The 15,521-nt window shown below is 40.5% G+C and overlaps 1 protein-coding gene and 1 long non-coding RNA gene across 17 annotated transcripts in view; one reads left to right on the forward strand and one right to left on the reverse strand.

Annotated features, from left to right (window-relative positions):
* PTPRK (protein tyrosine phosphatase receptor type K) overlaps window positions 1-15,521 on the reverse strand; it is a 341,149-nt gene that overhangs the window by 107,734 nt on the left and 217,894 nt on the right. The window lies entirely within an intron of this gene.
* The window catches only part of LOC309338807, a 39,661-nt gene that overhangs the window by 3,684 nt on the left and 20,456 nt on the right, over window positions 1-15,521 (forward strand). Inside the window, exons 2-3 of one of the 3 annotated variants that reach the window (XR_014155051.1) lie at window positions 1,393-1,429; window positions 7,907-8,182. This is a non-coding gene — a long non-coding RNA (uncharacterized lncRNA). Of the gene's footprint in view, window positions 1-1,392; window positions 1,430-4,926; window positions 5,030-7,906; window positions 8,183-15,521 lie in introns of those variants that run through there. The other 2 variants (XR_014155052.1, XR_014155050.1) reach the window with 2 other exon arrangements.

Genomic DNA, 15,521 nt, shown 5'->3' on the forward strand with positions numbered 1-15,521 from the left:
AAATGTTGATGAACTCCAATGCACATCAGTCCCAGCATGGGAACGATAGGAATTGGGAGTCTAGCAGCATCCAAAACACCACAGATTTCTGACCCTTGCTTTATTGGGAATAAAGAACACACACCACCTGGCTATCTTGTAATGATATGGTAAGCTCCAAAGCACCCACCTACCAAAATGCTAAAGGAATTTTCAAGTGCCATGAGAATGAGGCTATGTTTTGCAGGCACACTAATATCTGAGACAAAAATTGAGGGAATAATGCTACTGCATTATTACTCATTCTACCATTTCTAAGAGCTTCGCACAGGAGTGGTCTGTTTGCACTTTTTTTAGCTTATATGAGCAATTTAACTTGCGTAAATAGTTCCTGGGTTTACATGAAGGTGTCTTTCACCATCCCTCTAATATATTTTGCTACTTTACAAAGGTAAAGGTAGGGAAATTCAGGTACCTATTTATCTACTTGCACTTTGATGTGCTTTCGAACTGCTAGGTTGGCTGGGACCGAGCAACAGGAGCTCACCCCATTGCGGAGATCTGAACCGCCGACCTTCTGATCGGCAAGTCCTAGACTCTGTGGTTTAGTCCACAGCACCACCCGCGTCCCTTTAAAAATATATAGTGAAATGTAAATTTCATGATAAGTTTTAGTGGAATTGGGATTGAACAGGTTTAGGATGAGCACCTGCAGAAGCAAGAGAGATGAAAAATAGACTGATTCATTAATCCCTAACTGCAATACAGTATTGGGGGGGGGGATTAAAATGGCCTTTTGTTCTAACTATGATGATAGCTCTTGTTTTCAAGTCATGCTACATTTCCTTCAATATCTTTAAAAAGCACTGATATTGGGCTTTGGTAATATTAAATTTAGCTAATTGATCAACTGCCTTTTTACTGCTTCATCAACTAAAATAGTTAATAGGTTAACAACCCTATTGAAAAAGCACTATCAACTCATATCTAAAAATGGGCAATTATGATAAGAAGCATTTCATGCTATCTTCCAAGGACAAATCCATTTATATGCTGTGGCAACACTAAATGAGACTACTCTAGTCTAAGTGGACTGTGAATGGTTAGCCTAAATATGCCATACCATAGGATTCTAGTTGTACTGTAATCATTCAGAATAACCTATGTGCTGAGTAAGGTATCTTCCTTCATTTCCCATTGGCTATAGAGGGTATTTTCTTAGTACAGTACATGACAGCAGACTTGTCACCTGATTTCCAATGTCAATTGTCGAAGACTAGTGGTCTGTAAAGCATGAAGGAGAATATGCCCACAAAGACAGATACATGATGAAGCAGTGCAGGATTTTCTGAACAAAGGATTGGTGCTGACCTCCATATCTCTATAACTTCTACTATATGCTTTTCAATGCAGGGAGAAGAGGGTGAATGCCAAGGCGTCAAATGTAAAGGTATTAGTATTAATTCAGCTTCTATGTCAAAACCAGACTAGTTCTCTCTAGCTGTTGCTGACCCACAAAATCTATCTGCTTGTACTTATGGGTACTTTGTAACTTGTTAACTTCTTAAAAAAAGAAAGACATGGGTGCTTTTCTCAGTCACCAGTGTGAAAATTATTCAACACCTATTCTTCAGTTCTGTTGTTTCAAACCTGAAAGTACACTTGCATATGCTGAATTTAGCTGTGGAGGTTTTCATGGAAGTGATATGAAAAGAGATGATAAATTGTTGACTTTATGAAGCATCTATTGTGATGTACCATTTCTTAATAGAAGGGCAGTTAACACCTGTAAAATAATTATATCTGCCAAATGTTGTTGCCCAGAAATATAAATACACAATTGTCCCTGCCATCTGTTAATTGTACTATTTGAATCGCATCATCATATACATATTTACTTGACTTTTACAAACTTTTAAATAGCTTTCCCAAATGTAGTGTTCCTCAGTGAGGCAGAACTAGGACTGCTAAATAAGTCACTCGGAGATACTATGTGGCCCTATATGGTGGTAACCAACCATAGCCTTCCAGATTAAAGATCCAGTCAGCACTTACTAGTTTCTTGTTCTGGACACTTTGCATAACAGCAATAAAGATAAATGGGGACCAACCATCTTGGGTAATGACATCATTTGTCAAAGTCATGAACAGCTGGCACATAAATATGATGAGAAACAAAGCAGATTGTCAGGATGGATACAGAATTCGAGTCTTCTAATTGAGAGAGTGTCTTAAGCAGCAGGAGGGGGTAATGGTATTCAAACACACAGCTTATTGAATGTTTCTTATAGGAAACTACAGTTCAGGAATTCATGTTAGATGCTCCACATGCATCTTGTAGAAGAAAGAACACCTTAAAAATGAAGTCATTCTTTCAAATATATCTATTCAAAGAAACAAACATCAGATGTTACCACAGTAAATGGTGGCTAGGTAATTTTAGGTGGCTTCAACACACTGTAGACACAATGAGAGTAGCTTTTCAGTTGCATGGAGTGGGCACCTGAGTAACTATGGTGACATGCAGTAATGTGATTCACACATAGATCTCACTTTGCAGTGGAGAGGGAGAAAATAGTGACCAAATGCACATGCAGTGCTGTAGCTCTGACTTTTTTTTAGAGCTGAGGCAGCCAAAGTGCTTTGCTGCTAAAGAGACAATATAATATAGATATTTTAACTGCATTTAATGACTTAGAAATTCAGCATATTTAAGCACATATTTTGCTGTGTGATTGTCATGTTTGACATTCCTTTGGCCGCTTCACCCACCGTCCTCCCCAGAGATACAACTTCTGCCCATGTATTTTTTGAAAGCTTTAAACCAGGCGAGTACATTAGTTTTGTATGGATCTGGAGGGGTGGGAGTGGGCAACCTGGAGGAAATGAAAACAGCATTTTGCCATTTATTTTAATATGCAATATGTGTGTCATCAGATAAATCCACGCTATGGCAACAATTGTCTTGCTAATCCTAAATATAGAAGGCCAGTAGGAGAGCCCAGCAAGAAGTGTTAACAATGCCAAGCTGCATTAGTTTCTCCAACTGTGAGGAATTTTTCAATATCAACAGTATTAAAATTAAATTGCAACTTAGGTCAAAAGCTTCAAGATAGCTTAGTGACAGAATATTATATCCTTAATTAATTCTATCTAAATTTGATCAAGGGTTTTGTGTGTGCATGTTATTTAAGCACCCGTCTTTTCATTACTGGGCTTTAGGTTCCTATTTTGATCAAAAGTTACAGATATTTAATTTCCTGAGTTTAATTAATCTGTTTTTCCCCCTTCTGTTTTGTGAGGAAAAGGTCTGTTAAATACATACAAGTTCCAACACAGGTCAGAACACCTTCCAGTCAGGTCACAGGACTCTCAAGAGTAGCTTGAGGACAGCGTAGTCCACTTGCATAGGGCTCTGCAGCACGTGCATATCAGCACACAAATGCATTATTGCCAATGCAACACATGTGGGCACAGCGACACCATTGATGCCTTCCGCTGCAAAACCTCTGAGCTCAGTTGAATTCAGAAGCGCCATGGTGGTTACCTTCCTCCTCAACAAGTATATCGAGCCAAAGAAGGAAGTTGCAAGAGTAGTGCTCTGTCCCAGTTCCTCTTTCAGCTCTATGACTGGAATTCAATGCTGTCCTAAAGTGATTGTTCCATCAGCCCAAGTATTTCTGCTGGCCAGAATGAACTAGTGGGAGTTGTTGCACTGACCTGTTTGCCCAACAACTGCCCAATGTGCTTTCAAAGGTTAATTCTATGGAATCTATTTTTGTATGCATATAGTTTGGAAAAGTAAAGGCTGTGAGTGTGAGTGTGTGCTCTCTCTTTCTGAATCTTTTGGGATGCTGGGGGGTAGGGGGGGAGGGGAGGGGAGACAGTTGACAAGACAAGGGGATGCTCCTAGCACAGTGCATTATTTCACTGGTCCATTGGCTAAACTAAAATGAGCAAAGTGGCCTTCTGAAGTGCCCACCTTCACTGGAGAATTAATGTGCAGAAATCCAGTATACTTTCTTTGTTTAGAAGTCGGAAGCAAGTGCTATGTGTCACACACATATTATTCGGTATGACAATCAGTCCTTCCCTACAATTTTTCCATCGGCCACAGGGGGAATGCAGACACCCAAAACTGCTACTGTGGATTAAAGATTCTCTAATCATCAAATCTTTTTATAGTTAAGAGTGGCAGAAAATGCTGGCACCCATTCAGACTGTGAAAGATAAGCCACTGTGTCCAATTATGGCCACAATCCAAAGTCTGTGCCAGGCACAAAAGCATAACACCCTTGCTTTCCTTGCTGACTTAACATGAAATACTAGGATAAAGAAAGAGAACCAACTGTAGAGTACTATGAATGTTCCAGATAGTCTCTTATCCTGGAGAGAAACATAGGAAACTGCCTTGTTGGTCTATTTAGCTTAGTATTGCCTGCACTGACCAACAGATTTCAGGCAAACATAAATTGAAAGGCACACAGTAAATTAGAGTGACACAAAGCACTAGTCAACCATTTTAACCTGTCCTGCCTCCTCAGACTTAAGAGTGTATAACCCAAGATCCTTTAATTCAGAGGCACCTAACCTGTGGTACTCCAGCTGTTGCTCAACTGCAGCTTCCATCAGCCCTAGCCAGCACAACCAAAGGCCAGGAGTGATTGGAAGCTGTAGTTCAGAAACTTCGAGAGGACCATGGGTAAGCTATCCCAGGTTTAATCTGAAATACTAGGACCAGGACTCTTACACATGGAAAGAGATCACTCAGTCAATTGGTTATAGCCTCTTAGCTATTATTCTTTTTGAATCTATGCCTCAAACACAGTCTTTGCCCGGCCTAGAGTTGCAGCTTACAATATCTGGAGGGCAACAGGTTGTTGAAGGTACTCAAAATGAACGCAGATTTTTTAAAAGCCCTGACCTCTGCCCTTCTTTTCTCCTTAGGAAATGTGGCAGGGGGTTAGTGAAGCAGAAAGCTTTGGACACCTCCAAGGACAATAGGACACCAGTGGACAATATTTCTATTCCAGAGAAAGGAAAACAAAGATATAATAGGCTGCATGGAATAATTTTTACTCCCAGTCCCAAAAATTAAAGTACAATTAACCATTTAAACAAAAAAAAATCTCCTTACCTCAAATTTAATAATGCCAAATTAGAGCCCACTAATGCTGTGATAATGTCTTATAATGGAATTCTGCGGCTCCAAGCTGTGTCATTAGCTGTTCCCTTTCACTCCAGTCTTTCCCCTGAAGTAAAATATTATCCTGCCTAATAGTTTGTGTATAAAATATTTAAATAAATCAGGCCCATTTATGCATATGCATTCTTTCCTTAAAGGTCACACCAGCTTTTCAGCCAAATAATTACAAAGCACTACACGCAGTTAAATTTTGGTTCAGTAATTTAAGGGAAAGCACTCAAGAGCTTACCCAAGAAGCTATATATTAAAGGGCAAGGCTAAAAGCATTTGTCAAACTTAAACAAATTAATCCTATGTTACTGCTCATCCTGCTAAGTTCTGCTGCTTTCAATTTTGTCCCAAATGTTATGCCCCTAAACAGCTGTTGTGTGTGGCATGCTGGGGGAAAACATTCTGCATCTCATAATCATTGTAGTTCTAGGGCAAGTTTGTCACAGCTGCTATTTAGATTCATAAGTGCATGCGTGTACAACTGACTTTGTGTTTCAGACTACAGAATCATCAAGCTTTAAGAGTACATATATCTTTGGCCTGAACATCAATTGTAAATATGATTTGCATGCAACACTGAATCATAGTTTAGTGTTATGAGCATTTGCTACAGCAAGCCTTGGGCTTGCACATCACTGTTATGAAATGCTCTTGCCTTGAGAGGTTTATCTATGCTGACTCTGCTCTCTTCTCTTTTGGGTGCCAAGTGAAGGCATTTTCCCTCTAGGTCTTTTATTACTTTTAATATTTTTGGGGTATCACTATTAGTATTATTCTGGAAACCAAATGTACTTTTGCTTCATTGTGCTGTGGCTGCTTCCCAATAACTCCGTCTGTTTTGCTTTAGAACTACTTGAAACCCTTAAGTGTTTAAGATAATATAAAAATTATGTAAGAAAAACAAAGGAAACTGCTATATGTTCCTATGGGAGTTCTTTAACAAGGGGAGGAAGTTTGCAATTAAAGGGCACCAGGATCAAAATGCAGCTCAGCCTGCTATTATTGCTAGTCTACCTTCTCTCTTGCAAAGACAGCACATATGTTTTATTGGATAATATTAATGTCAAGGGCCAAAGGCAGAATGACAAGACCAATTAGATGCTTGCTCTGTTTGAAAAATGGAAGGCATTACTGGCACTGTCCACTCCAAAACTTTTGTGATATATTCCTACCACCGTTTCTCAAACCTTCTCATAAAAAATATAGTAGAAAAGAAATAAGTGGAAGCAACTGGCAATCAGAACAGTATCGGAAACTCTTCAGCCATTGTAAACAACAATCTATACACTTGTGTTTCATTCATGAGTGATGATACCAATAGGAGAGGAATTTGGAGCAAAAACACAAAAAGCGCAACACAAATTCATTCATTTCCAGTTTTGAAATTCAAATTGAGCAGCCTGCAGAGAAGCTGATAAGCTCTCTAGCAGAGTATAAAGTCTACATAGGCCTTAAGATCTAGCACAAGTGTATTATGTATAATGAAGTAAAATGAATAAATAGCATCCAGGTTGAACAAATCCAGCACTACTTCCACCCAAGCAAGCCAAACCAAGGCAAAACTACAGAGTTATGAATACAAATCTCTCAAAAACTGCATAAATATTGCATTCCCCCCTAAGAACCAGATACATCATTATTTAAAAACACAACATAAAGCAGACCAGCTGGCAATGGCTTTTCTGGAACAGAGTGTTTCAGGTAGAAGAAAAACTGTTCTCCGCCCTGCCCACTCTGCCTCTACTTACCAGTGAAAAAACAGTCCTGCAACTACTGTTAACATAAGAATAGTCCTGCTGGATGAACCCAAAGGCCTATCTAGCCCAACATGCTGTTCTTCAGTGGCTAACCAGATGCCCATGGGAAACCCACAATAACAGCACTCTCCCCATTTGTGATTCACTGCAGTCTACTGTTTGTGCCCAAGGTGTCCACCCAATTTTGCTGTATGTGCTTACACAGACAGCACATGGCAGTAGTCAACCCTAAGCCCCCTGCTCTTGATGTAAATCTTGCTCAACCTAGCCCATTACATAGCTGCTGGGTGTGAGAGGGCAGAAAGGGAGGGGAGGGAAGGAGAGAATGAATGGCCCACCGCTGATAGAATTGGGCTTAATCAGCTTTAACTGCTCTATCTGTGAACCTCAATGTGGTTCTGTAATGATAAAATGTTATCGGGGGAAATTATGAGAGGTGGGAAGAAGAGAGAAACTTTTCTTGATTCATCGGGCGGGGGATAGAAATAGAATTCCACAAAGTTGCCTTTGCTGTCCTTCATTCAGTGACTGCCTTTCAACCACCTTAATGTCAAAAGCCTGAATTGATTTTAGCAGCGAATTTATCTTTAGGGCTGTCACCAAGATAAATAATATCGTCCTTTATATACAGAAATAGAGGATTTATTCAGGGGGATTTCTTGCATCTGTATGTGCTGCATTTTGAAGTTTTAAAAAATGTATTTAAAATGTGTGCTCTGGAATTCTGAGAGGAGGCCTGCCCACAAGAAAGTGGAAAGTGGAAAAACAAACAGCAATTGTCATTCTCTTAAACTTTTCAGGTGAACGTGTGACAAATAACCTGTTAATTTTATAAAACTTATCCATATCCTAAATATTTAGCAGGTGCATGAGATCTTAATTAAAAACAAAAGGGACCCTGCCATCCTTTGCCGGTCTCTTGTTCCCTTTATTTCTCTCCATGACTCCCCACTTTCTCCCCTGGCTGGGAAAGGTTCCGCCTTGTTAGCTGTCTCCAACCTGAGGTGATGGCAGAGGTGGCAATGGCAACAGGCAAGGGGGCATGTAAAGAAGATCCAAACTGCTGGGCTCTTCTGACGGTCTGTTCCACTGCAAAGGCACACTTGAAGTGCGGCTGAAGAATGCTCTGCAAAACTTCGTTTCTTCCTCAAGCCACTGCCCCTCAGCACCCCCAGTCTGCATTCTTCCCAAATGCTTTTGCCTGCCTAGACTTTGCCCTTGCACTGCAATAAAGTCTCTTGCTTGCCTGCGCAGCTGTAGATGTGTGCTTGTGGTAAACGTCTGACAGCATAGTTGGAATACTGCTTATTGTACTAAGGTAAGAGTCAGATTTATTACCTCACCCACAAGGGAATGCAGTCCAGAAGGTTCATGCCTTCTGTTCTTCCATAAGACTCTTAAGAAATGTATGTCTTAATTGAAGTCAATAGTCAAGCATTACATGCAGTAATAGCCTTATCTTAAGAGCTACTTCTAAATGGAATTTCAAAGGGATGTTCCTTAAGATGCATGTCACTCTGGAAGAGTTACATGCTTAGTTATTTCACAGCGAAGATGTAGTCCTAAGCAACCGCTGAGCCGCTTCCAAGCAGCCCTTTCATCTGGAACAAACATTCAGGCCTGCACAATATCCAGCACCAATCCTACAGAGGCAGGAAATGAGAATGTTGCAAGATATTTACAAAAATGAAAACCAGTACACTTATAAATATTGTTCTGCAACGAAGTGCACAAATCACAATAACGTCTTACATGAATTCTTAACTTCAGCCTGAATCTTGTCTGCTCTACAAGCTGCTTAGAGGTTTTGATGATTAAGCAGTATATAAATCCTGCTTAATAAAATCATCATCACCATCTACATTTTATTTGCATGCCGCCTTTCCACAGTTAAAAACAATGCTCAAGGCAGCTTACAACATGACAAGTTTTACACAATTACAAAAGTCAAACAATAAATAAACCGCATCAAAAACATACACAACCAGATGGAAAACAATTTCCACATAAATCTAAAACTAAGAATACAGCATTAATATCACAGTTGAAAATGACATAGGTAAAAAATAACAGCAATTAAAAAACACACGCAACAAAAACGGAGCCCTTTCTTCCTAGCAACAGCAGCAGCGGCAGCAGTCATTTATGGAGCCTGTCAGGTCTTGTCCTAGGCCAGGTGGTGAGTGGCAGGACTGGGACCCTCAGGTGTTGAGCAGGGGAGTCCAAATAAATGCTCATTCATCCCTCATGCCAGGGGCAGCCAACTCGGGATCATCCAGATGTTTCTGGACTAGAACTCCCATCATCTATGCTGTCTGGAGATGACAGGAAGTCCAACCACATCTATAGGGTACCACATTGACTACCCTTGTCAAGATAGCCCCTCCAGACTTCCATTGGCTCTAGCACCCTGCAGAGGCAACTTCTCTAGTAGACTAGACACTACCTGCTTCCCCTGGGAGCCTTAGGCTTCCAGAGAACTGGAAAGGTTTGGTACAGAATGAGGCAAGTGGCCCGTACTGCATGCAACCATTTAATTAAATAACCTGGAGAGTACATTTGTTGTTGTTTCCTGTGAGTAGAGCCATCCTACCGATCTTTATTATTAGGTTTCTTTAGAGATCCACAGGCACTTTCTGTAGGCATTATATGGTTCTGTTTGATGTTATCAAAGAAACTTGTTTAAGCACATTGTTGAGGAACAAGAATTGGGACAATGATTCAAGTCACCTGTTTGGCATTCCATTTGTTTGTAATGCTTTATCTCCCTTGAGGCAGTAATGTGATGTCTACATTGGAAATTGAGATAGTGAAATGAAACTTGGTATGCAGGCTTGGGGCAGTGTTCAGATGTAAAATGTAGATCCCCAGCTCTCTCTTTCTACTTGTCTCAGTGGACAAGAAGAATATGTTGGAGACATTACAGAAATAAGATTACATGCTGTATCAGCCATACTTTACAAGCGTTTTGGTTTTCTTCAACTAAAGGGTTAAAAGAGAAAACTTGCAATGTCAGGTCTCCTGTATTGTTTGCAAAAAGACCCATGTTTAGGGGAAACAGTTACAAATGCATGCTCAAAATATACAAATACTTTATTTTGTGCATATCTGTTTTAGTCTGAAGTGCCCCACTTGGAGTACTGTGTCCAGTTCTGGGCACCACAATTTTAAGAAGGATGTTGACAAGCTGGAATGTGTACCAAGGACGGCAAACAAGATGATCAAAGGTCTGGAAATCAAGCCTTATGAGGAACAGTTGAGGGAGTTGGGCAGGTTAGCCTGGATAAGAGACTGAGAGGAGATATGATAGCCATCTTCAGATATCTGTCACATGGAAGGGAGAGCAAGCCTGTTTTTTCTTCCTCCAGAGGGTAGGACCTGAACCAAGAAGGGAGATTCCGGCAAAAATCAGGAAAAACTTTCTGACAGTAAGAGCTCTTTGACAGTGGAATGTGGTGGAATCTCCTTCACTGGAGGTTTTTAAGCAGAGGTCAGATGGCCACCTGTCCTGGATGCTTTAGTTGAGGTTCCTGCATTGCAGAGGGTTGAACAAGACCCTCAGGGTCTCTTCTAACTCTACAATTCTATGATTATATGATTCCAAAACTACTTTAATCAATAAGATTAAGCCAACTTAAATGAAAGAGACATTTTTTAAATTTAAAATTAACAAAGCAATATATGTCATTTCCATTATTTCAAAAAGCATTCAGAGCCCACCGTTTTTAAACATTAATTACTATGGTACCCAAAATAGTTTCACAACTTACAGCAAAGATAACATGGTGCCATGAAATGCCAAAACAACTCATACTGCCTCCTTTCTGTGCAGTGAGAACTGAAGTCTGTCAAAATTCAAGTGCTCATATATTCAAGCTAGAAGACACTGTGCTTACTCAAGCAATTCCCCTGCCTTTGATCATGGCTTAAATATTAGCCAGGTTGATCTTTTGCCCTTCCTTCCAAAAAGAATTGTGGATAAATAAAGCTAGAAGCTTTTATCCAGGAAATAACATTTGTTTCAGCCATCCAACCTGGCAGCAACAACCCTGGAGTCCTGCACTCAACTCCAGAGTAGATGGCAACTCCAGGAGTACCTGGCAGAGTCTCAAAGAAGCTTGGCACTGGATGCATGATGATGAGCAGGAGGCTGCAAATTCCCTTATTCTCCCGCCTTCTCCAGCCAATTGGCAGGGGTGGGGGAGATTGACTCAGCTAGGCACAATACATAGGGCTGTTCCATTATACTAAGCCACAAGTCCAGCTCTTTTCACAGACCAGGAAGCTCACCACAAGTGGTTGGTTTCTTGGAACTCACACTAAGAGATATCGTCCTTTTCCCTACACTGTGTACTCTGCTACATTTAATCCTCACGTCAGCTGCAGAGAAACCTTCACACCCCAGATGTAATGTAACTATCTAATGTCATATCAGATGTAATGTTCCTAGATCAGCTGGCTATGGTGTGTGGTAACCACGTCCACACAGCCAACCTGCAAAGGCACAGCAGTTACTTAGTAAGAAATACTAAGCACATGGTCTTGCAAACATACATTGGAAGCGAACTACAGCTTCAGTATTAAGCACTTTTTCTGATGCAATTTGCAGCAGTAACTGAACTTCTTCATAATGCTTAAATCTAAACTAAGATAAGAAACTGTATATGAGGGGTATACTACACAATTACATAATGTGCATATTCAGAAATTATTGCTTTCAGTTGTGAAAACTGTGTCAATTGTTGAGGATAATTAAAGATATAGATTTTGAACTCCTGCAGTTGATAATTTGTACTTCTTTTCAACCTGTTCCCTTATTTCCATCATGAGATGGTTAGAAACAATTTATTCCAATTTCTGTTGGAGTTAAATTTTTCTAGTAATCTTCATTGTGTGGGTAAAAATTGGCAAAGTGTTGAAAACTAGTTTTTGTCATCACAATCATACTTTCCTGACTTTGGAGAGAATTGAGCAGAAATGCAAATGAAATATATGAAACATTTTCAAGTGTCAGTAAAAATCATGACAATATCTGGCAGGAATGGCAGTTTGTTTATAAAAAGTATTTTGATTAAATATGGAGTTGCCAGTTTTATTTTAGGAATTTTTAAATAAAAATGGCTTTTTAAAAATTACCCAAAATTGCAAAGAGAAAAAGGAAACTAATCACTTGCACCATGATCCAAAGCATCTGCATCCAGGTATTTGCTTACCATAGCAATATAGCATCACAGTTTGAGTCACTGCAATGGCTTAGCAGATGGCACAGTGAAACTCCATTCTAAGCAGTTGTGTGCTGCCACAGCTAGCTTGAGATTACAGCTATTAACCAGATCACCGTGCTGTGTACTGTGTACTGAGATGAAAGCCTCTTATTCCTCAGTGTAGCTGGCAAGTGGAGCGATTGAGAGAATGGACACCATCCATTCAAAATGTAGCACTTTCAAAACCCATTGGCTTTAATTGCATGCATTTATTGACACACTTAAGATAAAGCACTGTTAAGTACAATCAATCTGTTACACACCTTGTTACACACACAACACTGCACTTGATGGGTCCACTGGCATGGGTGTGGCCAGGGGGGACAGGGAGGGGCAGCTGCCCCCCTAAATCAATATAAATAAATAAAAATACATAGCAAACTGAGATTCTGTCCCCCAAAAACAAAAATCCTGGCTATGCCCATGTCCACTGGCATGCTTTTAATTTACTAAGCAAGAATCCCTTAACAGGATCTCTCCACAAAGGTCAGTCGTGCCTTAACTGTTAAGTGATATGAGTATGCATTTCTGATTAAGAATGTAAGTAGCAGGATTATATTTAATTCCATTTACAAATCACTTACTGTAAACTATTTCAAAGCAATTAGATCAAAATCCACTTAGGCCAGCATTCCTTACAACAAGAAAAAGCAGGCAGTCTACCATAAATCAACTAGTGCCTCTTCTTACCCCTGTTGTAGAGCATTTAACCCCACAAGGTATTTTCCCAAAGCAGCTTTCTGATTTTGGCTATCTATGTCATATAACACTAGGAGCTAAGATCAAAACTGATAAGCTCACCATTTTGGGGGTCGTCCTAAAAAAAAGCTCAATATGGCTAATAAAGTTAAAGGGACCCCTGACCATTAGTCCAGTCGCTGATGACTCTGGGGTTGCACGCTCATCTCATTCTATAGGCCGTGGGAGCCGGTGTTTGTCCGCAGACAGCTTCTGGGTTATGTGGCCAGCATGACTAAGCCGCTACTGGCGCAATGGAACACTGAAACCAGAGCAGCGTACGGAAACACCATTTACCTTCCCGCCATTTACCTATTTATCTACTTGCACTGTGTGCTTTCAAACCGCTAGGTGGACAGGAGTGCTAGGTGGACAGGTCACCCTAGGATAGATTAACTCTGATTCAGTGTGTGGTCCTCGTGCTCACAGTATGTCTGCCATTGTGCTCACCACCAGTATGTATGCCCAAGGTCCTCTGCAATGAAGATTCCCTCATCTTAGTGAAGTATCACAGACACATATCTGTTGATTGTGCAGATCTGCTGCTACTACTGAAGTCACCTTAGGAAGTTTTACTGCATGTCTAGGTGTTTTCTCAAAGTGCATTTTGGCATGCTGGACTGGAGAAATGTGTAGTAAAAGTGGATTCATGTAGGCAAAGCACTGAAGAACCAAATGTGAATGATAAATCTAATTTCTATCTATGTCTTGTCACTAATGTGGCTTAGTGCATAAGTGAAAATATCTGGATCTAATAGGGTAGAGCTACTAATATGGTAGGGCTGAGGCATAGCTATTTTTTCTTTTTTCAAGAAAAAAAGGTGCCAGTACTCACCATTAAGTTGTTACATACAACTTTTAAGATTTTGGAGGGGGAGGGGAGGAAGGTGCTGGTACTGCATACCCTTGAATACCCGGAGGGGGGAGCACTAGGCTTGGGGGCTATACAGTGGTACCTCTGGTTACGTACTTAATTCGTTCCGGAGGCCCATTCTTAACCTGAAACTGTTCTTAACCTGAAGCACCACTTTAGCTAATGGGGCCTCCCACTGTTGCCGCACCGCCGGAGCATGATTTCTGTTCTCATCCTGAAGTCTGTAACCTGAAGCGTATGTAACCCGAGGTACCACTGTATTGTATGGGAGCCCTCTGGAAAATCTCTCTCTCTAACTATAATCCAACTTTCCCCTCACTGCGCTTGTCCTACAGGCCCAGCTTGACTTGCGATACAAGAAACACAATAAAAGCCTATAACAAAGATGTAAAAAAATGCAGCAATAATTATGCTCTTCCTGCCAGTTGGTAATATTTCTCCTGAACTTGGCTAAAGCACCAATCCTCTTGAAAGAAAGAAAAAGAATCTACTGCAGGAATGTTGGCCAAGTGTCATCCTTCATATTAACTTTGAGAGAGTGATTCATGGCAACTAGAAGTTTACCTTTCACTGTACTTCAGAAACAAGATCTCATAAGTGCACTGCCTGATAATTGGTAACCCAACTCACTACCCACAGATTTGCAGCCATGTGCAAACAAAGTTCAGCTGACTAAAGTGACTATCCAAAATACAATACTCAAGTTAGCTGCTGCCAGATTCAGCTCCAACATAGTTCAAAAGTCCAACCTGATCTAGATCACTGAAAGGAAGAGAGGAAACATTAATTGTTTTAGTTCTATCTCATGCCTTATTGCACTTCAGGAAAAACAAGTAACAAAACAATGGTCGATTTCACCAAGGATTTATTTTTAGCAGTCAGAGCCTATATGTTATCGCTCAGAGGTATGGTCATCTGATTTATTAAGAGAAAGAAGCTTTGTATCGGTTTTAAACATAAGCCACAAAAAACCTTTCATGAAGAACTTCTTAGGTTCAGTTCATGGCTTGAAATTTTGCTGTGCCCAAGACCCTGGGAAAACTACTACTGGGTGGAGCAGATAGCAAGCACAGGACTAGAGAGACCAATGGTTGGACTTGGTATGAGGGCCAAGTTACACATTATGCTGCTTGCATGATTGTGTTTAACATGCAGGGTTGGGGGAAGAAGCAGGATTGAAACTGTGGTGTCCAGGCAGTGGCAGCACCAGAAATACTGGGGAGGGCATAAAAATGCATTTCTATGGGTGCCAATATCTGAAAAGCTCAGTTCAGTCTAATATTATGGCTAACAAATCAAAACTAAAACATGACAACAGACTTCTCCACCCTGGTACTGTCTGATGTTTTGGACTACAACTCATCATAATCATCTCTGGCCTTTGGTCATGCGAGCTGGGGCTGATGGGAGTTGTAGGAGGGCACAACGTTGGGGAAGACTAAATTATGAATGTGGTTACAATTGCCACATAAAAGAAAAAAATACAGATATAACACAAAATGATGTGACATGAAAAAATGGCTTCCCTTCAAGTAACTGCAGGGGTCCGGCAACAAAGAGGTGATAATTACCCATGAAACCCTGCTGCCAGCAGCATGTGCCTATTACACTATGCAGTTCAAACACTTTCAGAGGAGTGTGCTGGACAGGACAAGACAAAGCGGTTTGCAATGAGGACAAACTTCCAGAGCTTGAAATATCTTGATTAGTAG

The sequence above is a fragment of the Podarcis erhardii genome (assembly GCF_964252035.2).
Source record: "Podarcis erhardii genome assembly, chromosome: 3".
Taxonomy (NCBI): domain Eukaryota; kingdom Metazoa; phylum Chordata; class Lepidosauria; order Squamata; family Lacertidae; genus Podarcis; species Podarcis erhardii.